This window comes from Chionomys nivalis, chromosome 4, assembly GCF_950005125.1.
Source record: "Chionomys nivalis chromosome 4, mChiNiv1.1, whole genome shotgun sequence".
NCBI classification, from domain to species: domain Eukaryota; kingdom Metazoa; phylum Chordata; class Mammalia; order Rodentia; family Cricetidae; genus Chionomys; species Chionomys nivalis.
In genome coordinates, this window is record NC_080089.1 from 38,919,527 (window position 1) to 38,947,459 (window position 27,933).

Genomic DNA, 27,933 nt, shown 5'->3' on the forward strand with positions numbered 1-27,933 from the left:
GTTACCGGCCCACTGGGGCGTAGCCTCTTATACTATACATGTCTATGTAGAGCATACATATGGTTTTTTCCAACTGTGGGATTCAGTTTCTGATCTATGTTCAAGCAGAGGATTCTGATTTGTGAGTCTACCCCTAAATAAATAACCATCTATTTCTCAATTCTGAGCTAGTATGGGATTTCTTTTAAGCATCCTTCCACATCTGGCATGCCTATATGGATTCGGACTCCATGCCTACCAGGTGGACAGCCTGATGGCCTGATGGCCTAGCCGGTCCACGGCCCAGAGAGTCTCCCACCCCTGCCCCCTTGGCTTGCTTTTACCTAAGCGGTTTTTTGTAGAACCTCCACCACAGCAGAATTTACTGTGTGTGGCAACTTGGAAATTTCCCAAGCGCATGCACGATTGCCACATTCTCTGGCACAGTTCCTTACCACGTGGCAACTTGGGTAGCTTCTGGTTTCTGCTCCCTAACCGTGAGTTCTGGTTTTCGTACTCTGTGTATGGAATTGATTTGATTGCTTTTGATTTGTCAAGGAAAGCATATTTCTCAGTATTTAACCAATACCAAGGCAGAAAACTAAAGCAGCTTGGGAACTAAAGCGGCCCAGGACCATTCCTGTTACCACCAGTTGCATTGCTTCTAACCTCAACTCTGCAGCCATGACATCTGCTGGACAATAAAGATTACAGTTTACCAGATCACATTACAGGTAATTAATAAATCAATGTGGCAGACTACATTAATATTGAAACTTTTAGTAACTTTTGTGTTAATACTATGAATTGTATTATGTGAGGCTAATATGGTTATGGTGATACTTCAATTTATTAGGTATTGGGACTCAGTTTTCTTCTCTATATCCCATCATTAGGAAAGAATATGGAACTTTTAGGAATGGTTCAATCTTTACAGACTAATAATGAACAGCTAATTGACAGGATTAATACCACTGAAAATCAAAAGAAACCTGAAAAAATACTATTAAAAAGGATAACATTAATTTGAAAGACAAAAGTGAATCCATATCTAAGGGTACTAAGAAGTTATCTGAAAGAATTCATACTGTTGAATTTGACAATAAAAATTTGCTTAAAAATTATGATAAGTTAACAGATAGACTATCACTCTAGGATGACAATCCACCCACTATTCAAGTAATGTCCAAGGATGAGATGTGATCTTTAAAGGAGAAACTCCATACCTTGGAATTACATGTGCAGAATGAGGACCAGAGGCTAGGTACCTCAGTGAAATCACTAGAAATATATACAGGTCAGGAGATTCAGGCTTTACAAAAGACAATAGTAAAAAGATTTGAAATAATTGAGAAAATTATTGGAGCTGATAAAGAGGGAAAGAAGGAACAAGGATAGGATTCAATATTGCCAGTAGCTATCAGAGATGACTTACCCAGGGTTTTAGCTTCCTACTCTGTAATCTACTCTGACAAAGCATCAACTTCTAAAGGCCAAAAAGGATCCAAGAAGGTAGATGGATACCTATAGGAATGAATGTTCTAAAAGAAATTAAGCAAGCTCTTGTAACTTATGGTTTGAATTCTGCATTTGTTAGGGAGATGATAAAGACATGGTCTAGCATTAAAGCAATGCCACATGATTGGATTCAATTAGTTTCAGCAGTCCTGGCTGATGGTACTCAATTAATGTTTAAAATTTATTTCAGAGAAGAGGCAAAAATTTTGAAACAATGGGAAAAAGCAAAAGGCCTTGAGACTTCCCAAGATCAAATTCTTGGTTGAAGGCCCTTATGCTGAAGCTCTTTATGTTGAAGAAATCTTATGCCTATGCCACAAAACAGCTTTAAATGCTTGGGACAGGATTCAAGAACTAGAAAAAGAATTGAATCATATATCAGGGTTAAACAGGGCCAGAGAGAGAACACTTTACTGACTTTTTACAAAGATTAACTAAGGCTATACAAACAGAAGTAACAGACCCAGATGCTAGATGAGTACTTATTGAATCTCTGCCTTTAAAAATACCAACTTAGAATGCAAAAAGATACTTGGGCCTTTAAAGGTTAGATCAACACCTATGGATGAATGGATTGTTTATAAATGAACATTGAAACATTTGACTATAATACTAAATCTTGAGTAGGAAAAGCAATTTTCAAAGTGATGTGGGAAGGTCATCTGTCTATCTGTTGCTTTCATTGGTTAATTAATAAAGAAACTGATTGGCCTGATAGGTCAGAACATAGGTGGGTGAAGTAGACAGAACAGAATGCTTGGAAGAAGGGAAGTGAGGTCAGATGCGATGGAGCCAGCCACCAGGTCAGACATGCTGAATCTTTCCCGGTAAGCTACCACCTTGTGGTGCTACACAGATTATTAGAAATGGGTTAAGCAAGATGTGAGAATTAGTCAAGAAGAGGCTAGAGCTAATGGGCCAAGCAGTGTTTAAAAAACTACAATTTGTGCGTTGTTATTTCGGGTGTAAAGCTAACCATGCAGGAGCCAGGCAGGATGAAAAGCAGGCCTGCCCGCAGCTCCATCTACACCAAAGGAATGAGGAGACATCAAAATGCCAAATGTTTTAATTGTGGTAGAATAGGATATCTGAGAAGGGATTGTAGACAAAGAATTCCTAGGAATAATATCTCCTCTGGGAATGACAAAAATAGAAGAACACAGCCTTCAGGTATATGTAACAGGTGTGGCAAAGGCCTACATTGGACCAATGAATGCAGATCAACAACAAACAGACAAGGCAACCCGATATCATCGGGAAACTTCTTGAGGGGCCTCTCACAGGCCCCCAGGCCAAAAGTGTCCCAGTCATTCCCAGTAACTGTGAAGGACATGTCTCACCAGAAAAATTTTAAAATCCAGAGCCTTCTGTAAAAGACCATACTGCTCTAGATGATGGCATAAACATGGAGGATAAGTCAAAAATTCCAATAGGAAATAGGAAACATATATTCTGGCAGACTTCCATAAATGATCAAAGGCCTAAGCTAAGAGTGTGTATAAATAGCATTGTAATTGTTGGTTTGATAGACACAGGTGTAGATGTGAGTATCATTACTCCAGAATCTTGGCATCCAAACTGGCCTCTTCAAGAGGCAGATGTTCACTTACTAGGACTTGCAATCATATCTCAAAGTAAACGAAGCAAGAGATGGGTTGACTGTATTGGGCCAGAAGGTCAAAGAGGGAAGCTCAGGCCATATGTGATTAACATTGCAGCAAATTTATGGGGTCATGATCTGCTGCAGCAATGAAATACCCAGATTAACATTCCTGCAGTCCCAGGAACTCACAATTCTAGGAAGGATATTATAAGGTACTATACACAAAGGTCACCAGCCATTCAGGCTGTACAAAAACATAAAGCACCTAGCAAACCATTAGAGGTACCAATGGCCCTACCTTTAAAATGGCTAACTGAGAAGCCAACAGATGGATGTGTTCCACTTTGCAGAATTTGGAAGATTAAAATATGTACAGCATACCATTGACACTTATTCAGGCTTTCAGTGGGCAACTGCTTTAAGCTCAGAAAAGGCTGATTCAGAAATCACACGTTTATTAGAAGTTATTGTCATCATGGGTATACCTGCACAAATAAAGACAGATAATGGTCCAGCATATGTCTCTAGGAAAATGAAACAGTTTTTTGCTTATTATAACATTAAGCATATTACAAGTATACCACACAGTCCTACAGGTCAGGCAGTTATAGAAAGATCAAATTGAACTATAAAGGATATGTTAAGCAAACAGAAAGGGGTGGGAAATGCCCCCAGAAATAGAGTACATAATATTTTATTAACCTTGAATTTTCTTAACGCTAATGAAAAAGGGACAACAGCAGTAGAGAGACATTGGATAATAGAAAAGTCTTGTGAATTAAATCAAGCGGTTTATTTCAAGAATGTGGTGACCTCACAATGGAAGCCAGGAGATGTGCTACATTGGGGAAGGGGTTTTGCTCTTGTTTCCACAGAAGAAGAAAAACTACAGATACCATAAAAATTAATAAAGATTTGGTTTGAAAAGGAGAAACCTTTTGAAAAAGAGAAATGACAGTTCATCCACAACAGTGACAACCATACAGGTGGTAAGGAAAACATATAAGGTTGGGGCAGGGTTCTGTTCTTGTCTTTGCAGGAAAATACTCATCCTCAAAAATTCAAGAGACCCTGGATGTTTGGACACTGACATTAACTATCCACTAAGGATTATTAAGAAAAAAGAATCCAGTTTTTGAGATCAGGTAATTGATACGCATATATTTAAATATATATGAATATATAGAGCCGGTTTTGGAGTTGGACACTGGCTCTGTCCCTCTCTAAATCCAAGCATGTTGTTAAAATAAAAATTCAGAGTTTCTCTCTCATGTCAGGAGTCATGATATGGGACAGAAAGAAAAAAGAATTTAGACAAAAATTTTACTTTTCTTCATATCTATTTTTTCTCTATCGTACCTTTCATTGAATACATATGTCTGTACATGTCCATATAAATAATGTTTAAGTTTTACACAATGAACGATGAATTTTCCTGCAGTAATCTTTGAAGTTTCCAAGAAGAAGATGGGGCTCCACAACAACAACTCCACCTGGTTGATATGACGTCATAATGCTGATAACGCTACTACAAGAGCTGTTTGGGTACCAGCTGCTCAAGATGGTTCCAATTTGGTTAGCTGAAATGGTGCATTTTTTTTTTACAATGTTCTAGCCAGACCTCCAAATAGGAAGCTCAGAAAAACCCTGCCAAATACTCAGAGACTATTTGCAATTATACCAGACAGTAATCTTGAAACTTAACCATCATTTTACTTTCACAGGATCCTATAGAAAGAACATCGTCCCCATGGCAGCAGGAAGTAATTCTAGAAGACAATGTCCCCTCTCCCAATAAAGTTTGTCCTAAGAGTTAGGGACATCATTTAGGGATTGATTATAAATGGTATAGGGTTGGGGGTTGGGGCAAAAGTTTATAGGCTCAGGGATCTCTTTGAAAACAAAGGGAAAACTGGATGGGATAATAGATTAGTATGAGCTTACTCACACTAATAATAATAGTGAGTAATAGAGTGAATACTTGTGAGCTATTATTTATAGGCAATTACATTGGTATAGATTCTTTTATATTGATACAAAGTTAAATTATATTGAATATTGTATGCATGCATGCTTCTACCTCTGCTTAAATCATTTTTATATATTGATATGTATTTATCATATTGCAACGTACATTTATACCTCTCTGATCAAGAGACTTATACATTGTTTACATTTTGAAGTCATTCTCCTCACTTGTTGCACATTTGTTTATTGTATAATATTCTAATATGAAGTCTTAGTCTTTAAGTTATATAGCTATTAAGAATTTTAGGTCAAATAGATTCAACGCAATGCCCAGCAAAATTCTTCAAAGACTTCAAAAGAACGGTACTCAAATTCATATGGAAAAGCAAAAAACCCAGGATAGCCAAAACAATCCTGTACAATAAAAGAACTTCTGGAGGCATCACAATCCCTGACTTCAAACTCTACTACAGAGCTACAGTACCAAAAACAGCCTGGATTTGGCATAAAAACAGACAGGAGGACCAATGAAACCGAACAGAAGACCTAGATGTCAATTCACAAATCTTTGAACACCTGATTTTTGACAAAGAAGCAAAAAGTATCAAATGAAAAAAAGAAAGCATATTTAACAAGTGGTGCTGGCATACCTAGATATCAACATGTAAAAGAATGAATGAAAATAGACGCATATCTCTCACCATGCACAAAACTCAAGTCCAAATGGATCAAAGACCTCAACAAAAAGCTAGCCACACTGAACCTTATAGAAAAGAAAGTGGGAAATACACTTGAATGCATTGGCACAGAAGATCACTTTCTAAATATAACCTCAGCAGCACAAACACTGAGAGAAACAATTAATAATTGTTTAAATCAATTAAACAAATAATAAAACAATTAATAACCTTCTGAAACTGAAAAGCTTCTGTAAAGCAAAGGACATGGTCAACAAGACAAAACGGCAGCCTACAGAATGGGGAAAGATCTTCACTAATCCCACATCAGACAGAAGTCTCATATCCAAAATATACAAAGAACTTAAGAAATTTGTCACGAAAACAACACTTAATCCAATAAAAAAAATGGAATAAAGACCTAAACTCTCAACAGAGGAATGTAAAATGGCTAAAAGACACTTAAGGAAATGTTTAACATCCTTAGTCATCAGAGAAATACAAATCAAAACAACTCTGAGATTCCATCTTACAGTAAGAATGGCCAAGATCAAAAACACTGATGACAACTTATGCTGGAGAGGCTGTGGAGAAAAGGGAACACTTCAGCATTGCTGGTGGGAATGCAGGCTGGTACAACCCCTTTGGATGTCAGTGTGGCGATTTCTCAGAAAATTAGAAAACAATCTTCCTCAAGATCCAGTAATACTACTTTTGGGTATATATCCAAAGGATGCTCAATTGTGCCATAGGGAAATGTGCTCAACTATGTCCATAGCTGCATTGTTATCCTAGCCAGAACCTGGAAACAACCTAAATATCCCTCGACAAAGAATGATAAGGAAAATGTGATACATTTACACAATGGAGTACTACACAGCAGGAAAAAATAGCAACAGCTTGAATTTTGCAGGCAAATGGATGGAAGTAGAAAACACCATTTTGAGTGAGGTAACCCAGACACAGAAAGATAATTATCACATGTACTCACTCATAGGTGGTTTTAAACATAAAGCAAAAGAAAACCAGCCTACAAAACACAATCCCAGAAAACTTAGACAACAATGAGGATACTAAGAGAGACTTACATAGACATTAGATATAAAGCAATTCAAAGGATAACCAGACTATCATTCACAGCTTCAGAGAAACTAGGTAACAAAGGATATGGAAGCAGAGAGGGAAATAAGAGAATCATCACCTTTCACGATAGCCACAAAAAGCATAAAATATCTTGGGGTAACTCTAACCAAGGAAGTGAAAGATCTATTTGACAAGAACTTTAAGGCATTGAAGAAAGAAATTGAAGAGGATACCAGAAAATGGAAGGATCTCCCTTGCTCCTGGATTGGGAGGATCAACATAGTAAAAATGGCAATTCTACCAAGGGCAATTTATAGATTCAATGCAATCCCCATTAAAATCCCATCAAAATTCTTCACAGATCTTGAAAGGACAATAATCAACTTTATATGGAGAAACAAAAAACCCAGGATAGCCAAAACAATCTTATACAATAAAGGAACTTCTGGAGGCATTACCATCCCTGACTTCAACCTCTATTACAGAGCTACAGTAATGAAAACAGCATGGTACTGGCATAAAAACAGAGCAGTCGACCAATGGAATCGTATAGAAGACCCGGATTTTAACCCACAAACCTATGAACAACTAATTTTCGATAAAGGAGCTAAAAGTATACAATGGAAGAAAGAAAGCATCTTCAACAAATGGTGCTAGCACAATTGGATGGCAACCTGTAGAAGAATGAAAATAGACCCATATCTATCACCATGCACAAAACTCAAGTCCAAATGGATCAAAGACCTCAATATCAATCTGAACACACTGAACCTGATAGAAGAGAAAATGGGAAGTACCCTACAACATATGGGCACAGGAGATCGCTTCCTATGTATAACCCCAGCAGCATAGACATTAAGGGCAACATTGAATAAATGGGACCTCCTGAAATTGAGAAGCTTCTGTAAAGCAAAGGACACTGTCATTAAGACAAAAAGGCAGCCTACTCACTGGGAGAAGATCTTCACCAACCCCGCTACAGACAAAGGTCTGATCTCCAAAATATATAAAGAACTCAAGAAACTAGACTTTAAAAGGATAATTAATCCAATTAAAAAATGGGGCACTGAACTGAACAGAGAATTCTCATCAGAAGAAGTTCAAATGGCCAAAAGATACTTAAGGTCATGCTCAACCTCCTTAGCGATCAGAGAAATGCAAATCAAAACAACTTTGAGATATCATCTTACACCTGTCAGAATGGCTAAAATCAAAAACACCAAGGATAGCCTTTGCTGGAGAGGTTGTGGAGAAAGGGGTACCCTCATCCATTGCTGGTGGGACTGCAAACTTGTGCAACCACTTTGGAAATCAGTGTGGCGGTTTCTCAGAAAAATTGGGATTAACCTACCCCTGGACCCAGCAATAGCACTCTTGGGAATATACCCAAGAGATGCCCTATCATATGACAAAAGCATTTGTCCAACTATGTTCATAGCAGCATTATTTGTAATAGCCAGAACCTGGAAGCAACCTAGATGCCCTTCAATAGAAGAATGGATGAAGAAAGTGTGGAATATATATACATTAGAGTACTACTCTGCGGTAAAAAACAATGACTTCTCGAATTTTGCATGCAAATGGATGGAAATAGAAAATACCTGAGTGAGGTATCCCAGACCCAAAAAGAAGATCATGGGATGTACTCACTCATAATTGGTTTCTAGCCATGGATAGGGGCCACTGAGTCTATAATTTGTGATCCTAAAGAAGCTAAACAAGAGGGTAAACCCAAGGAAAAACATAGATATCCTCCCAGCTATGGGAAATAGACAAGATTGATGGGCAAAAAATTGGAATCTTGGGGGTGGGGTGGGATGGGGATGAGGGGTGATGGGGAGAGAAAAGTGTGAAGGAGAGGATGAGGGGAACTGGGGGAATCGGGGTGATTGGGGTTAAAGGAAGGTTGGATTGGGGAGCAGGGAAACTCATACCTTAGTTAAGGGAGCCACCTAAGGGTTGGCAAGAGACTTGAACCTGGAATGGCTACCAGATGCCCAGGGCAATGTCCCCAGTTAGTTCATTGGGGCACCTGAGGATAGGGAACCTGAAATGAACCTATCCTATAATCATACTGATGAATATCTTGCATATCGCCATAGAACCTTCATCTAGCGATGGATGGAGATAGAGACAGAGACCCACACTGGAGCACCAGACTGAGCTCCCAAGGTTATAATGAGGAGCAGAAGGAGAGAGAACATGAACAAGGAAGTCAGGACCATGAGGGGTGCACCCAACCACTGAGACAGGGGGGCCGATCTATTGGGAGCTCACCAAGGCCAGCTGGACTGCTACTGAAAAAAACATGGGATAAAAACGGACTCTCTGAATGTGGTGGACAATGAGAGCTGACGAGAGGCCAAGGAGAATGGCACAGGAACTTTCATCTGGCGATGGATCGAGAGAGAGACAGAGACCCAATTTGGAGCAACCGTCTGAGCTCTTAAGGTCCAAATGAGGAGCAGAAGGAGGGAGAACATGAGCAAGGAAATCAGGACCACGAGGCGTGCACCCACCCACTGTGACAGTGGAACTGATTTATTGGGAGCTCTCCAAGGCCAGCTGGACTGGGACTGAATAAGCATGGGTTGAAACTGGACTCTCTGAACAAGGCGGACAATGAAGGCTGATGAGAAGCCAAGGACAATGGCACTAGGTTTCGATCCTAATACATGAACTGGCTTTGTGGGAGCTTAGCCTGTTTGGATGCTCACCTTCCTGGACCTAGATAGAAGTGGGAGGACCTTGGTCTTCCTGTAGAGCAGGGAATTTGGACTGCTCTTCAGTATCGAGAGGGAGGGGGAGTGGACTAGGGGGAGGAGAAGTGGAGTGGGGATAGGGGGAGGGGAGCAGGGGGAGGGGGCAATATGTGGGAGGAGGGGGAGGGAAATGGGAAACGGGGAGCAGTTGGAAATTTTAATTAAAAAATAAAAAAAAGTAATAGATCCATATTTTGAAGTGTGCTAAATAGCAGCAAATAAATTTAAAAGCACAACTAATACAAACATAAAATCAAAGGCATAGAGAATTAAATTTTATTCTATGGTGAGAAAAATAAGGGGATTTTTTTAAAATGAGACTTTAATACAAGTTATTGATGTCAAGGTATTTTGGGATATTTCCATTTGTTTATAAAAATTTAAATAAAAATTTTCAATTGTTGTTTTCTTACCAGTATACTTCTAACTTTCAGAATTTCATCAATTATTAAACATACACCAGAATCAAAAGAAAGAAAAAAAAAAAACCAACACGAAAGATGAAAACAAAACCCTGTACGAAGTAGGAAAGGAATCCCAGACCCAGGGAGTTGACTGATTTGTGGCAAAGGGGACTGGGACTGGGGGCAGCGGTCCAGGACAGGCTTTTCCCGCGTGGGGCTCAACCCACAGAACACAGCGAGCCCCCACAAGGAGCCGACCAAACCTCCCACAGCCTAGACTGGCTCCAGCACGGCCCGGAGGCGGGGCGAGCGGTCGCTTCCGGTTCCGGGCGCGGAAGCCCCACGTGTTCCGACCCGCTGGACCCCGCGCGACTCGGATCCCGCTCCGCTCTTTCGGCCGGGAGTGGGTGGGGGAGCACCGGGCAGGGGAGGAGCTGCTGGAGCCGCGGGAGACGTGAGTGTCGGGGACCTGGCCGACGAACTGGCACCGCAGCGGGCGGGGAGTGAGGGCCGGGCGGGGCGGGAGCGTGGGGAGGGGCTGTAGACCCCGCCCCCCCGGCGCCGGGGGATAGCGGCTGCCTAGGGAAGGGGCGGCGGCGGGATCCCCTTGGCCTGGGCGTTGTGGTCCTGTCACCTCCCCGCGGCCGGAGCCGGGACCTCCGTAGACCGGTGGCGCTCCGGGCTGCTTCTCTGCCCAGCCACCTCTTTCCTCTCCTTCCCGGGGCCTGCGGACACGCACTGTGCTCCTCGGATTGCATCCATGCCAACTGCTCCCGGTGCCCCAGAACCCAGTGGGGAGTGGTTGAAGCCCCTTGACACCGATCTTCCCCCTCATCGGTCTTTTCACCCTGCCTCTCACATTGCTCAAGAACCCTCTCCGCAGGCTTTCCCTTCCCTCCTTCCCGGCGAACCCCGCCCCCTTCACAGGCGATCTTATCACCTGTGATCCTGCCTGGCAAAGGAGTCATCTAGCTTGTGGCTCTCACCTGTCTTAGTGACAGACTCTCCTAACTTCCCTGTAGCCTAAGGCTACCGTCTGCGTCGCAGCTTTCCTCTTCCAACCTCTGACAGCCAGTTCGGGCAGGGGAGTGGTGGGGACTTCACCTCACCGCACCAGCTGCGGGACTTGTCTATCCACTGAAAAGTTTGCTAGTTCATTTACCATGGCTGTACTGATCCCCGCACACACTTTCTTCCCCCTGAACCGAGGCTGTCTGTTTTCCGTGCTGAACTCCCCAGAGGAAGGCATATGGGCCCAGCTGATCTTGAACTAACTGCCTGTACCACATCAGGGTTTGCTGAGAGGCTACCTTTAGAAATACTGTTTGTTCTCTGCCCATGCTCTGTAGGCGAAAGCCAGGGGCGCATGCTACACGGCAGTCACAAAGCTTCTCTTTGCAGCTTTTCTTCCCAACAGCCCCATGGACCTTGATCCAGAAAACTACTTCAAAGAGGTGTCAGGGTGACCATGGAAGGCTGGTTAGGAGAAGCAAGCGACAGTGGAGTAGTTCCTTTGTGCCATCTGTCTTGAGTAACTTTCTGCCATTGCTGCTTAATTTAGACAGGTAGATGGAGTTGGAGGGAAGTGGGACACTTTTCTTCCAAGGACCACCAGACACTGATGGTTCCTCCTCTCACCTCCATATGCGTGCCCTTTTGCGCTCTGTATGATTGCAGGAGACAGTCATTTCAAGGGCACCACAAGATTTGTATCACGTTGAGGGAGTCTTGTCATTACAGAATATACAGGTGACTATGCAACTTGACACAGACGTAAAACACTTCGAGATTCTCTGCTTCTGTTGTCTTCTTGCCTATAGGTGGACATCACTGGATACGTTTGTTCCTTTCTGCATAGAACCTCAAACTTACTTCCTTTGTCCATGTAGTGGGTGTCGAGTTTAGCACACATGAAATGCTTATTAAACACAAAATGCTGGGCCTTCAAGCCCAGAATCTGCACGTGAGGCCAAAGTGGTGCTGTGTGGTCTCTTTTTGTTGTTGTTGTTGTTGTTGTTTTTGTTTTGTTTTGTTTTTTGTTTTTGCACATTTTTTCCCTTTTTATTTATTTATTTATTAAACATTTCTGCCTCCTCCCCACCACCACCTCCCATTTCCCTCCCCCTCCCCCAATCAAGTCCCCCTCCCTCGTCTGCCCTAAGCGCAATCAGGGTTCCCTGCCCTGTGGGAAGTCCAAAGACCATCCACTTCCATCCCGGTCTATTAAGAGGAGTATCCAAACTGCCTAGGCTCCCACAAAGCCAGTACGTGCAGTAGGATCAAAAACCCATTGCCATTGTTCTTGAGTTCTCAGTAGTCCTCATTGTCTGCTATGTTCAGCGAGTCCGGTTTTATCCCATGCTTTTTCTGACCCAGGCCAGCTGGCCTTGGTGAGTTCCCGATAGAACATCCCCATTGTCTCAGTGTGTGGGTGCCCCCCTCGCGGTCCTGAGTTCCTTGCTCGTGCTCTCTCTCCTTCTGCTCCTGATTTGGACCTTGAGATTTCAGTCCGGTGCTCCAATGTGGGTCTTTGTATCTGTCTCCTTTCATTGCCTGATGAAGGTTACTGTTCAGGAGGATGCCTATATGTTTTTCTTTGGGTTCACCTTCTTATTTAGCTTCTCTAGGATCTTTAAGAGCCACTGTGATTTTCCAGACCTCGTGCCAGCCACCTTACAGAGGTTTGAGGACAAAGGCTTGCAGATACCAGTAGTGTTGGCTCATCTTTGGTGGGAGATCTTGCCATTCACATCTAAGCTATTTGTGAAATCAAATGACTTTAAGACAGAAAGCCAAATGCTAATCATCCATTAGAGCAAGTTAAAATGAAATACTGATGAGGGTTTTGTTTGTTTTGTTTTTCGCTTCCTAATATTGTTTTGGTTTTGATTTTGGGTTTTTGAGACAAGGTGTCTCTTTGTATCCCTGGCTGTCCTGAAACTCACTATATACACTAGGCTGGCTTGGAACTCAGAGAGGTCTGTCTGTGTCTGCCTCCGAGTGCTGGAAGTAAAGGCCCAGCTTAATTCCCTTGATAAAGAGCTTCTCACTCAGATCACACACATATTGCAGGCTTTTGCTGTGAATTCCTAATATTGCTGAAGTCCCTGCTTTTTTCTGTTTGCCTTTGGAGTTCAAGGTCAGAGCCTTTGGTTTCTCCCCTTTCTTTTCAGCACCTGGAATAGTATGGGATATGAAATCGAGGCTCGGTGTATGTTCATGGATAGAATCAACTCTGCATTTCTCCCCTCAAAGTTTCTTTTTATTGATATTAATACAGTATGTCTCTATTGAAAAGTAAACAGAATAGATTTTAAGACTTTGGAATACTTAATACCAAATCCTACAGCTGTACCCCATGAAGGATTTATTACCAAGAAGCACTGGCACCCACTCGTTTCAGTTGGGGCATGTATTTATTGAGCTCCTTTTCTATAAACTACCTGGGAAGGGGAGAGGCCTAGGAACATATACTTGCTTAGGGGACCCAGCTCACCAAGGAAAACCCAAGAATGATTGCTGGGTTTTCTTCAGCCATCTCAGACTTCTGTTGGCCAAACCTTTATCATCACATATATACAAGAAAGCCTCAGATCAAGTCAGAAGGAAATGACCTAGCATTGAGTAGCTGGTAGCCAGGATGTATTAATTGAATAGACATAGGAAGTAACTTGTCTTGAGTTACTACATCCACCCCTGGGATCAGGCTGCATTCTTGTTAGTTATTCTGTTCCATTAGGTGATAGTTTCCCAATGTGAGATTGTCATTGACTGTGTTTGTTGTGGGAATTTATTGTGTCTGCTTAACTTTGGCTGCCAAACAATAAATGATGTTTTCTTCTGGGTGGATGTCAAGTTTGATGTCCCTTACTCTTTCAGCTTCAGATTAATTTGTGGTATTTTATCTTGAATTTGTATTTGATGATTGACCCACATTATTTAAGTAAATAACTAATCCTTGGTGCTATTCATTAAATGTAGGAAGCTTCACGTCATGTTGAAAGTTAACGAATGTGCTCATAGTGGCCAGATACACAATTCTAGTCTCTTAAAATATGTATTTAAATCCAACCCATCTTACTTCTTGAGTAAACCTCTTTCTTTGTTTTTCTTTTTTTATTATTATTTTTAATTAAAATTTCCGCCTCCTCCCCGTTTCCCATTTCCCTCCCCCTCCTCCCACACATTGCCCCCTCTCCCTCTCCCCCTCCTCCCTCTCAATACTGAAGAACAGTCCAAATTCCCTGCCCTGCGGGAAGTCCAAGGTCCTCCCACTTCTATCTAGGTCCAGGAAGGTGAGCATCCAAACAGGCTACGCTCCCACAAAGCCAGTTCATGTATTAGGATCGAAACCTAGTGCCATTGTCCTTGGCTTCTCATCAGCCTTCATTGTCCTCCATGTTCAGAGAGTCCGGTTTCATCCCATGCTTATTCAGTCCCAGTCCAGCTGGCCTTGGTGGGCTCCCAATAGATCAGTTCCACTGTCACAGTGGGTGGGTGCACACCTCGTGGTCCTGACTTCCTTGCTCATGTTCTCCCTCCTTCTGCTCCTCATTTGGACCTTAATAGCTCAGTCCGTTGCTCCAAATTGGGTCTCTGTCTCTATCTCGATCCATAGCCAGATGAAGGTTCTCAGGTGATATGTAAGATATTCATCAGTATAGGATAGGGTCACTTCAGGTTCTAGCTGGGGACATCTCCCTGGACACCTGCAAGCCCCTCTAGAGTCAAGTCTCTTGCCAAGCCTAAGATGGCTCCCTTAATTAGGATATATATTTCTCTGCTCCTGTATCCACCCTTCCTATATCCCAGCCATCCCATTCCCCCAAGCTCCTCCCATCCTCCCCTTCTCACGTTTCTCACCCCATTTCCCCTTAGCCCCATGCCACTTCACCCGCAAGTTCCCAGTTTTTGCCCGGCAATCTTGTCTACTTCCCCTATCCAGGCAGATGACTATACGTTTTTCTTTGGGTTCACCTTCTTATTTAGCTTCTCTAGGATCACAAATTATCTGCTCAATGTCCTTTATTTATGGCTAGAAACCAATTATGAGTGAGTACATCCCATGTTCCTCTTTTTGGGTCTGGGATACCTCACTTAGGATAGTGTTTTCTATTTCCGTCCATTTGCATGCAAAATTCACGATGTCATTGTTTTTTACCGCTGAGTAGTACTCTAATATGTATATATTCCACACTTTCTTCATCCATTCTTCATTTGAAGGGCATCTAGGTTGTTTCCAGGTTCTGGTCATTACAAATAATGCTGCTATGAACATAGTTGAACAAATACTTTTGTCATTTGATGGGGCATCTCTTGGGTATATTCCCAAGAGTGGTATTGCTGGAACTTGAGGTAGGTTGATCCCAAATTTCCTGAGAAATCGCCACACTGATTTCCAAAGTGGTTGCACAAGTTTGCATTCCCACCAGCAATGGATGAGTGTGCCCCTTTCTCCACACCCTCTCCAGCAAAGGCTATCATTGGTGTTTTTGATTTTAGCCATTCTGACAGGTGTAAGATGGTATCTCAAAGTTGTTTTAATTTGCATTTCCCTTATCGCTAAGGAGTTTGAGCATGACCTTAAGTGTCTTTTGGCCATTTGAATTTCTTCTGTTGAGAATTCTCTGTTCAGTTCAGTGCCCCATTTTTTAATTGGGTTAATTAGCATTTTAAAGTCTAGTTTCTTAAGTTCTTTATATATTTTGGAGATCAGACCTTTGTCTATTGCAGGGTTGGTGAAGATCTTCTCCCAGTCAGTGGGTTGCCTTTTTGTCTTAGTGATAGTGTCCTTTGCTTTACAGAAGCTTCTCAGTTTCAGGAGGTCCCATTTATTCAATGTTGTCCTTAATGTCTGTGCTGCTGGGGATTTACATAGGAAGTAATCTCCTGTGCCCATATGTTGTAAAGTACTTCCCGCTTTTTCTTCTATCAGGTTCAGTGTGTTCAGATTGATATTGAGGTCTTTGATCCATTTGGACTTGAGTTTTGTGCATGGTGATAGATATGGATCTATTTTCATTCTGCTACAGGTTGACAGCCAGTTCTGCCAGCACCATTTGTTGAAGATGCTTTCTTTCTCCCATTGAATACTTTTAGCTCCTTTATCAAAAATCATGTGTTCATAGGTTTGTGGGTTAAAATCAGGGTCTTCTACTAGATTCCATTGATCGACTTCTCTGTTTTTATGCCAATACCAAGCTGTTTTCAGTACTGAAGCTCTGTAATAGATGGTAATGAACCCAGAAGTTCCTTTATTGTATAAGATTGTTTTGGCTATCCTGGGTTTTTTTTTTCATATAAAGTTGATTATTGTTCTCTCAAGGTCTGTGAAGAATTTTGTTGGGATTTTGATGGGGATTGCATTGAATCTATAAATTGCCCTTGGTAGAATTGCCATTTTTACTATATTGATCCTCCCAATCCAAGAGCAAGGGAGATCCTTCCATTTTCTGGTATCCTCCTCAATTTCTTTCTTCATAGACTTAAAGTTCTTGTCAAATAGATCTTCCATTTCCTTGGTTAGAGTTCCCCCAAGATATTTTATGCCATTTGTGGCTATCGTGAAGGGTGATGCTTCTCTGATTTCCCTCTCTGCTTCTTTATCCTTTGTGTATAGGAGGGCAACTGATTTTTTGGAATTGATCTTGTATCCTGCCATGCTACTAAAGGTGTTTATCAGCTGTAGGAGTTCTTTGGTAGAGTTTTTGGGGTTGCTTATGTACACTATCATATCATCTGCAAATAATGAAAGTTTAACTTCTTCCTTTCCAATTTGAATCACTTTGATCCACTTATGTTGTCTTATTGATATTGCTAGAACTTCAAGCACTATATTGAAGAGGTATGGAGAGAGTGGACATCCTTGTCGTGTTCCTGATTTTAGTGGAATAGCTTTGAGTTTCTCTCCATTTAATTTGATGTTAGCTGTCAGCTTGCTATAAATAGCTTTTATTATACTTAGGTACGACCCTTGTATCCCTAATCTCTCTAAGACCTTTATCATAAAGGGATGTTGAATTTTGTCAAATGCTTTTTCAGCATCTAATGAAATGATCATATGGTTTTTTTCTTTCAGTTTATTTATATGATGGATTACATTGATAGATTTTCGTATGTTGAACCAGCCCTGCATCCCTGGGATGAAGCCTACTTGATCATAATGGATAATTTTTCTAATGTGTTCTTGGATTCGGTTTGCCAGTATTTTATTGAGGATTTTCGCATCGATGTTCATGAGTGAGATTGGCCTGTAGTTCTCTTTCTTGGTTGGGTCTTTGTGTGGTTTTGGTATCAGAGTAACTGCAGCTTCATAAAAGGAATTTGGCAATGACTTCTCTGTTTCTATATTGTGAAATACATTAAGGAGTATAGGTATTAGGTCTTCTTGGAAGTTCTGGTAGAATTCTGCATTGAAGCCGTCTAGACCTGGGCTTTTTTTGGTAGGGAGGTTTTTTATAACTTCCAATTCTTCGTGACTAACAGGTCTATTTAGATTGTTCACCTGGTCCTGGTTTAACTTTGGTATATGGTACTTATCTAAAAAAGTGTCAATTTCTTTTACATTTCCCAATTTTGTGGGATACAGGCTTTTGTAGTGAGATCTAATGATTCTCTGAATTTCCTCTGTGTCTGTGGTTATGTCTCCCTATTCATTTTGTTAATTTGGTATTCTCTCTCCGCGGTTTGATTAGTTTGGATAGGGGTTTATCAATCTTGTTGATTTTCTCCAAGAACCAGCTTTTTTGTTTCATTGATTCTTTGGATTGTTTTCTGTGTTGCAATTTTGTTGATTTCAGCCCTCAGTTTGACTATTTCCAGTCTTCTACTCCTCCTAGGTGAGTCTGCTTCTTTTTTTTCTAGAGCTTTCAGGTGGGCTGTTAAGTCTCCAATGTGTCCTTCTCCGTTTTCTTTAAGTGGGCACTTAATGCTATGAACTTTCCTCTTAGCACTGCTTTCATAGTGTCCCATAGGTTTGAGTATGTTGAGTCTTTGTTTTCATTGAATTCAAGAAAGACTTTAATTTCTTTCTTTCTTTTTTTTTCTTGATCCAGGTGTGGTTCAGTAGTTGACTGTCCAGTTTCCATGAGTTCGTAGGCTTTCTGGGGGTAGTATTGTTGTTGAATTCTAACTTTAATTCCTCGTGATCTGATAAGACACAGGTGGTTACTAATATTTTTTGTAACTGTGTAAGTTTGCTTTGTTACCAAGTATGTGGTCAATTTTCGAAAAGGTTCCATGAGCTGCAGAGAAGAAGGTATATCTTTTCCTATTTGGGTGGAATGATCTATAGATGTCTGTTAAGTCCATTTGATTCATTACCTCTCTTAATCCTCTTATTTCTCTGTTAGGTTTCTGTCTGATTGACCTGTCCATTGGTGAGAGAGGAGTGTTGAAATCTCCTACTATTAGTGTGTGTGGTTTGATGACTGCCTTGAGTTTTAGTAATGTTTCTTTTACATAAATGGGTGCTTTTATATTAGAGGCATAGATATTCAGGATTGAGACTTCAACCTGATGAATTGTTCCTGTTATGAGTAAAAAATGTCCCTCTCCATCTCTTCTGATTGATTTTAATTTGAAGTCAACTTTGTTAGAAATTAGTATGGCCACACCTGCTTGTTTCTTAAGGTCCGTTTGCTTAATAAACCTTTTCCCAGCCCTTTACTCTGAGTAGATGTCTGTCTTTGTGGTTGAAGTGTGTTTCTTGTAAACAGCAGAATGTTGGATCCTGTTTTTGTATCCAATCTCTGAGCCTGTGCCTCTTTATAGGTGAGTTGAGTCCATTGTTATTAAGTGATATTAATGACCAGTGGTTGTTAACTCCGGTCATTTTTTTCTTTCTTTCTTTCTTTCTTTTTTTTTTTTTTTTTTTTTTTGTAGTAGAGTTTGTGTGTTTCCCTTTTTCGAGTTGTGCTGGTGAAGGGTCATTAGATGTCTGAGTTATTGTGGGCATTGTTGGACTCCTTGGGTTGTGATTTCCTTCAATTACTTTCTGTAAGGCTGGATTTGTGGCTACGTATTGTTTAAATTTGTTTTTATCCTGGAAAATTTTGTTTTCTCCATAGTGAACGAAAGCTTGGCTAGGTATAGTAGTCTGGGCTTGCATCCATGGTTTCTTAGTTTTTGCAGTACATCTATCCTTCTGGCTTTCATGGTTTCCATAGAGAAGTCAGGTGTAAGTCTGATAGGTTTACCTTTATAAGTGACTTGACCTTTTTCCTTTGCAGCTCTTAATATTCTTTCTTTATTCTGTATGTTTTGTATTTTGATTATTATATGGGTAGGAGATGGTTTTTTTTTTTTTTTGTTTTGTTTTTTTTTTTTTTTTGATCCAGTCTATTCGGTGTTCTGTATGCTTCTTGGACCTTCAAAGGAATATCTTTCTTAAGGTTGGGAAAGTTTTCGTCTATAATTTTATTAAATATATTTTCTGGACCATCGAGCTGTACTTCTTCTCCTTCTTGTATCCTATTATTCTTAGGTTTGGTCTTTTTATTGTGTCCCAGATTTCCTGAATATTTTGTGATAAGAATTTGTTGGTTTTACTGTTTTCTTTGATCAATGTGTTTATTTTCTCTATGGTATCTTCAGTGTCTGAGATTCTTTCTTCTATCTCTTGTAATCTGTTGGTAGTACTTGTCTCTGTAGTTCCTGTTCGTTTACCCAGATTTTCCATCTCCATCCTTCCCTCGGTTTGTTTTCTTCATTACTTCCATTTCATTCTTCAAGTCTTCAACCGTTTCCCTTACCTGTTTGATTGCTTTTTCTTGTTTCTCTTGGTTTTCTTGGGTATCTTTGAGAGATTTATTCATTTCCTCTACCTTTTTGTTTGTAATAGCTAATTGATTATGGCAGTTTTTCACCTCCTGTTTAAGGTCCTCTATTATTTTCATATAATTCACTTTTGAGTCGAATTCTTCTAATTCTTCTGGAATAGGGTGTACAATTCTTCTTATTTTGGGATTCCTGGATTCTGGTGATGTCACAATGCCTTTCAGGTTGTTGGAGGAATTCTTGCATTGGCTCCTCCCCATCTCTTCCTTCAAATGGAGCCAGGAGAGGCCTGGTATCTTGGTCCAGTCTTTGCTGTGACTAACTCCCTGGGTGTATCTCCTCAGTGTAGGAGCAGGAACCATTCCCTTCCTAATGGACTCCTCAGCACCACCAGACTACGCCTGGTAGTCCAATGACCCGCGGACAAAAGGGCGAATGTGGGGGGTAAGGCAGGGTCGATTAGAACACAGGAGGCCCTGCAGCACAAGCTGAAGGTGCCTGCTCTCCCTTTTGGGGGTCCTTGAGGCCTGCCTGGTAGGCAGGCACTCACCACTCTGAGTGGGTAGCCTTAGAGTAGGAGCAGGGGGGGTCGTGTGTAGGAAAGAAAGCCCTGCAGCAGGAGCTGGGGGAGGGGTTTGTGCTCTCTTCCAGGACAGTCCGCCCCTGGATAGCACACACTCACCCGTCCAGATGGAACTCCTCAGCACCTAAACAGGGACACCTGGTAGCCCAATGAGCCAGGGACAAAAGGAACAACGTGGCAGGCAGGGCGGGGTCCAGAAGAGCACAGCACACCCCGCAGCCCAAGCTGAAGGTGCCTGCGCTCCCTTGCTGGGGACCTTGAGGCCTGCCTAGTAGGCAGGCACTCACCGCTCTGGGTGGGTAGCCTTAGTGTAGGAGCAGGAAAATTGTTCTTGAGCAGAGGACCTAGCAGACAGCAGGGCAGGCTTGGGGGGGGGGGTGAGCTGGGGGTCTGGGTCGTGTGTAAGAAAAGGGACCCTGCAGCAGGAGCTGGGGGAGGGGGGTTTGTGCTCTCTTCCGGGACAGTCCGCCCCTGGATAGCACACACTCACCCGTCCAGATGGAACTCCTCAGCACCTAAAATGAGTAAACCTCTTTCTTTATCCCTCACTGCTCCATTGTGAACCAAGCAATGAAAAAGCACTTGCCTTTGTTCCTCTGCAGCCCCTCTTGATTATTATAAAATCTGGTTAACTTCTCAAAGGATGCTCCACTTTGCATTGAGACAGAAAAATCATCTCCTTCAATGTGGGCTGACATAACTGGTCCAGGGTGCCATAACTTTACAAGGTAGAGCAGGGTGTAGAATTAAGTCTTCTGTCCCTCAAGGAAGAACTGTTTTATCATTGCTACCGACATCTGCATGTGTGATAACAGAGCAACATTTTATTAGAGACTTTTTGCTATGGTTTTTATATTTTAAATTTACCTTATTCTCAATGACATTTTTACATGCAGCTTAAACCTTATTGATGACTATAAAGGCAGTCAAATTTCAGGGTAGAAGATAATTAAACCTCTGCCCATACTGACCTTTCTGTACCAACCATTACTTAATTGACCTTTTCTCTCATTTCTTCCTGTCTTCTCTTTTTCTATTCCTCATTCTGTTTCTTAAAGTCTATTGTAATAAACTTTAAGCTCATATTTTCTTGGTGCTTAAATATGACTTTTATGAAGAAAAAGAACCAAAAACAAAATACCCCACAGTTTTCAAAATAGAGCTATTGCTCAGTGGTAGAGCACTTGCCTAACATGCAGAGTTCTGGATTCCATCCCAACACCTCCCAAATCAAACCAGTTTTTCTGCATGGTTCAAAGCACACTGCTCATGACATGTTTGAATGCAAGAAGCCAGGGAATGTATTACTTTCATTTTCTTTGCTCTGGGTTGAACTTTCACGGGACTTGAGCTATACTCACTGAATCAGATTGCCTCTTGCCAACTGCAGAAAGGGAAGGGTCTTTGCTTCTGGTAAGTAGAAGTCTTGCTGGTTCCACCTTCAGCTAAAGACCCTATCATCAAGGGTCTATCTTATCTGTGTTCAGCAGTTTATGGTGCCTCCAGATCAAGGACTGTTTACTTTGGGGGTTTAGTTGAGCACTTCACTTGTGGTAAGACAGTAAACAGACCAACCCTTTCCCTGTGTGATCTAATTTTTCTTTTATAATTATGAGGAAATAAAATGGAACATTTGCTTATTATTTAAATCTTGACTTCTCAAGAAGGATTTAAAAGAGCTTGAAGCACAAAGTAATGAGCCATATTGAGCACCTACCCTGTACTGAATTCTATGCCAAGAGACTTTTTTTTTTTAATTACCTCATTTGCTCCATAAAGTAAGCATGGGAGATAGGCAGTGTTAACCACATTTCAAGGATAAGGCTGAAAGTTAGAGAAATAGTGTCATGTGGCTTAAGAGAATAGAGATACATACCCAAGATTCCAAAGTCATTTTACCATTACATGGGAAGTGTATCTCTATATAGAACAGTTGAAACAAGAGTGAGAAGTTGGTGAGTGGAAGAACCGTATTGTTATGTTCCTTAATTTTTTAGAGCAGGAGCCTTAGAAGAGAACAGTTCAAAGTTTAAATTAATTGTTTTAACTCTAAAACAGCCAAAAGGCCCTAGTAAGCTCCAGGAAGCAGTTGTATTCACAGTCCCCGATTATGGCTCTCCATTTGTCATTTATGCGACTTTTCCGGGAGAGGTGTGAGCATTATCCACGCCAGATAAGATAGAATGACAGATCAAAGAAAGTCTTCTACCCATGTAGTTTGGTCAGCTATTAAGTTCATTAGTAACAACTTGAGTAAGGGCTTACTCGTAGGCACAGAGGTACCTGTATCACCAAAAAGTTCATCCCAGAATGCACAACTGGTAGTTTCCTGCTCAGTCTGAAAGTGGCTCCACCAGAGTCTTCACCAGCAGTTGCTTCCTATTTGTATCATCTTGGAGAGGGGCCTCATGAATCTTGTAACTGAATGAGCTTCCTGAATCAATGAGCTTCCAGAGCCTAAGTTGCATTAGCTTCGTGAGGCTTATGAACCACACCCCGCCACCTCTCCAAAAGGGGATATTTCATTTGGGAGGAAATAGTTGCTCTGCATTCACTTCTTCCTGGGACACTTGATGTTCTTTCCACTCTGTCTTCCAAAATGTTTCCTAAGCCTGAAGAGGTAAGAGTTGACTGATTATTTTCTTCCATTTCTGCCTGAGCGTGGGGGCCATAGTGCCCTAATATCAGCCACTTATTCTCAGCAGCTTGACAGATGGTATCAGCCTCTGCTGCGGGGAGCAGCCTTTCCTTCCATATTAGAGGCTGCTGACAGCAGTAATCTGTGAGTGTAAACAGCTGTCTCAAAGGCAGTTAGGTACTTCACATCACATGTTAAAACAGAAGCAGTGGTAGTTTCTTCACCCCGGCCCACCTGACCTCCCTAGCCACAAGTATTTGCTTTGGCTTAACAAAAGCAGATGTCAGTCCTGTAGAGCAGGCTTTAAATTTAAGCCGAAAGCAGCTGATTGCACATGTAGCAGTTGTGCCTTTATTGTGACAGCTGGCATGTCATTCCTAGCATGTTCATAGTGTAGTACATAGAATTCATAACTGGACAGGACCACTTGTGACATTTCTCCCACAGTAGACTGCACATCACTTTCTGGCACTATGAAAACTGTCCAGTAGGTAAGAAGCTTCCAGCCCAGTCCCAGATTGATTTCTCATGTCCCACAAATCAAAGCATGCAATGTCTTGAGTAATAGAGTCTTACCATTTAGTTTTAATTGAAAGCAACAGCAGAGACAGTAGCTTGTATGGCAGGGGGTAGGAGGTGAGGGGGATCTCAGGTCTCCTTGGCCAATAGCTCACAGGTAACCAACTCTTTAACACTCAGCAACCTTATGACTCCTGGGAGTGCCCACTCAGGATGACTTCCTGCAGACACGTTGATTGCTGTTTTTACTGCTCTTGCAGATACTCTTCTAAGTCTGCAAAGACACTCAGTAGGTTAACATAGGATGAGACCTTTTTACAGTGAAGGCAGGGTCTCTGAAGGCTTACCATCCATTCCAAGTAAATAACAGTTGGTCTTAGGCAGCTAAGAGAAAGCTCTTATTGAGACCCAATACAGCATAGAAAGATCCTAACATTTGAACCATTTGGCTTTGTTAAAAGAGCAATGTTAGGTACACTTATGTAGATGGGAGTCACTACCTTCTTCCACATTCTTTAATCATAACCATTCCCCTAGACTGAAGACCCATAGCTCCATGCTGACGGCCTGCTTTGCATTCCCTCACTGGGTCCTATGTGACCAGCTTGTACTGATGGGCTAGTTTGGCCGAGGGCAAGTGGGTCCCTATCTTTCATAATGCACTTGCCACTAGAGCCATCTCTGATTCTAACAAGCTTTTGATAATTGTCATTGTCACCCCTCTCCGTCAGCCACACATGGCTGTTAAAAGGGCCTGGGCTGAGTGACCTCAGTATACCTTCCATGTTAGCGGATGATGGCAGCAGTAGTCTATGTGTATAACCCCAGCGTGCCCTTTTACAGAGCAACATTCAGAGCATACTCCAGAGCACAGCTGCCTCGGGGAAAACCTCAGTCTTCTCTCTTGTAATGTTTTCTCATCCTGCTCTTGTTTCACCAGTTTATGGAGCTGTTCAGGCTTTAAAACTTTTGAAAATCTCAAAAAAGCACATTTGGTCTTTTGTCAGTCCTCTCCTGAGAACTCCAGCTCATCCTAAGTCTTGCCACACTTGCCTTTCAGTGACCAAGACTCCCTTATATGCTTTTCTGATCTCACTTTGGTTACTTTAGCATTTTAAACACCCAATATACATTCTGTTGTGAATATTCAGATCCACCAGAACCTCTTCTGCCCAATAAAGACCATGACCTACCATGGACTTAGCAAAGTGACTCAAACCCCTTACGAGTTCCAAGATCTCTCCTGAGTCAGCATCTTAACCTTCCTCGGCAGCCTTTTCTAGTCCAGTGAGCTGGGTAGCAGCCACCACTTATCACATGATGAGTTCCTCCAGTAATGCTTCCTCTGCTGTTTTTCAGTTCCTGCTAATCCTCAAGAAAGATCTGAGCCAATGGTAACCAAATGGCCCTAATGGCCTATATAAGCTCTATTTCAGAGACCGTCTTCCTCATACTGCTTCAGGTTCTATGTACTCTGTCTCAGGGAGGGAGGATCTCCCATGCAAAAGGCAAAAGGTGGCCACATACATTAGAATTGCTTCTGTGGATGTTCTGGTCTCAGATCAGTCTTAGTTGTATGCCTTAACATGTTACAGTGACTCTGCAGCTGCTCCTTCCCAATTCATCTTTGATTATTTCAGACCCTGTCCACTTGCCGGTCGTGTTACATGCCTTTTGCTGGGGAGATGTGACCAAAGCGTCTTTCATCCCCAAATGAAGTATTAGTGACAGACCAAAAAGAAATAATTCCATCCGAGTTTAGTTTGGTGATCAGGAGAGTTACTTTACAGGAGCATGGGTGAATCAAAGGTACCTACATCACAGAAAAGATCCACCCCAGCATGGGTGACAGTTGATGAAAACTTGCCCTGAATCACCCTGCTAAACTTGAAGGCAGTGCCACCAAAGAGTCTGCTGTCCACAGCAGTTGCTTACTGCTTATATAACCTTGGGTACTAGGTTTAATGAGCATGACAACTCAGCTTCCTGAATTTTGTAGAAATCCTAAGCCTTCTTTCGTTCCCTCCTTAGGTAATGAAGTATCTCTCCCTGTAGCAAGAAACGATAGCTTTTAGGCTACAAAATTGAATATTTTTTATGGTCTATGCTCAAGACAACTGAATGTGACACTTCAGGTAAGGGACAAAGAAAGCCATTCCAGGAATAGTAGGAAAGTCTTAGTTTCCCCATACCTCCTCTCCTAATCATCCTTTATGTACAGTAGCAATGCATATTCAAGAGGCCAGGTCATGAGACTTGTCCCTTCTATTTTTATTATTATTCATTTATTTATTTTTAATTAAAAATTTCCCCCTCACATTTCCCTCCCCTTCCCCCCCACCCCCTTCTCTCCACTCTCCAGTCCAAAGAGCAGTCAGTGTTCCCTGCCCTGTGGGAAGTCCAAGATCCTCCCGCCTCCATCCAGGCCTAGGAAGGTGAGCATCCAAACAGACTAGGCTCCCACAAAGCCAGTACATGCAGTAGGATCAAAACCCAGTGCCATTGTCCTTGGCTTCTCAGTCAGCCCTCCTTGCCCACCACATTCAGAGAGTCGGGTTTGATCACATGCACCATCAATCACAGTCCACCTGGCCTTGGTGAGCTCCCATTAGATCAGCCTCACTGTCTAAGTGGGTGGACGCACCCCTCGTGGTCCTGACTTCCTTGCTCATGTTCTTCCTTCTTTTGCTCCTCATTTGGGCCTTGGGAGCTCAATTTAGTGCTCCAATGTGAGTCTCTCTCTCTAGCTTCATCCATCACCAGATGAAGGGTCTATGGTGATATGCAAGATATTCATCAGTATGGCTATAGGATCGGGCCATTTCAGGCTCCCTCTCCTCAGCTGCCCAAGGATCTAGCTGGAGACATCTCCCTGGACACCTGGGAAAACTTCTAGAGTCAAGTCTCTTGCCAACCCTAAAATGGCTCCCTAAATTAAGATATATACTTCCCTGCTCCCATATCCACCCTTTCTCCATCTCAACCGTCCCATTCCCCCAAACTCTCCCCATCCTCCCCTTCTCACTTTTTTCACCCCATCTCCCTTTGCCCCACCCCATCCCCACCCCCAAGTTTCCAATTTTTGCCTGGCAATCTTGTCTACTTCCAATATCCAGGAGGATAACTATATGTTTTTCTTTGGATTTACCTTTTTATTTAGCTTCCCTAGGATCATGAAATATAGGCACAATGTCCTTTATTTATGACTAGAATCCACTTATGAGTGAGTACATACCATATTCCTCTTTTTGGTTCTGGGTTACCACACTCAGGATAGTGTTTTCTATTTCAGTCCATTTGCATGCAAAAGTCAAGATGTCATTTTACTACTGAGTAGTACTCTAATATGTATATATTCCACACTTTCTTTATCCATTCTTCCATTGAGGGGCATCTAGGTTGTTTCCAGGTTCTGGCTATTACAAATAAAGCTGCTGTGAACATAGTTGAACAAATGCTTTTGTCGTATGATAGAGCATCTCTTGGGTATATTCCCAAGAGTGGTATTGCTGGATCCTGGGGTAGGTTGATCCCGAATTTCCTGAGAAACCGCCACATTGATTTCCAAAGTGGTTGCACAAGTTTGCATTCCCACCAGCTATGGATGAGTGTACCCCTTACTCCACAACCTCTCCAGCAAAGGCTATCATTGGTGTTTTTGATTTTAGCCATTCTGACAGGTATAAGATGATATCTCAAAGTTGTTTTAATTTGCAATTCCCTGATCGCTAAGGAAGTTGAACATGACCTTAAGTGTCTTTTGGCCATTTGAATTTCTTCTGTTGAGAATTCTCTGTTCAGTTCAGTGCCCCATTTTTTAATTGGGTTAATTAGCATTTTAAAGTCTAGTTTCTTGGGTCTTTATATATTTTGGAGATCAGACCTTTGTCTGTTGCGGGGTTGGTGAAGATCTTCTCCCAGTCAGTAGGTTGCCTTTTTGTCTTAGTGACAGTGTCCTTTGCTTTATAGAAGCTTCTCAGTTTCAGGAGGTCCCATTTATTCAATGTTGTCCTTATTGTCTGTGCTACTGGGGTTATATGTAGGAAGTGGTCTCTTGTGCCCATGTGTTATAGAGTACTTCCCACTTTCTCTTCTATCAGGTTCAGTGTGTTCAGATTGATATTGAGGTCTTTAATTGATTTGGACTTGAGTTTTGTGCATGCTGATAGATATGGATCTATTTTCATTCTTCTACAGGTTGACATCCAGTTCTGCCAGCACCATTTGTTGAAGATGCTTTCTTTCTTCCATTGTATACTTTTAGCTCCTTTTTCGAAAATCAGGTGTTCATAGGTTTGTGGGTTAATATCCGGGTCTTCTATTCGATTCCATTGGTCAACTTCTCTGCTTTTATGCCAATACCAAGCTGTTTTCTTTACTGTAGCTCTGTAATAGAGTTTGAAGTCAGGGATGGTAATGCCT

General features: G+C 41.8%; 1 protein-coding gene across 1 annotated transcript in view; it reads left to right on the top strand.

Moving 5' to 3' along the window:
* Positions 1-10,399: 10,399 nt before the first annotated feature.
* Znf202 (zinc finger protein 202) overlaps positions 10,400-27,933 on the top strand; it is a 30,459-nt gene continuing 12,925 nt past the window's right edge. Inside the window, exon 1 of the mRNA XM_057767558.1 lies at positions 10,400-10,448. The gene's annotated coding sequence lies outside the window, so the exon portion shown is untranslated. The remainder of the gene's footprint in view (positions 10,449-27,933) is intronic.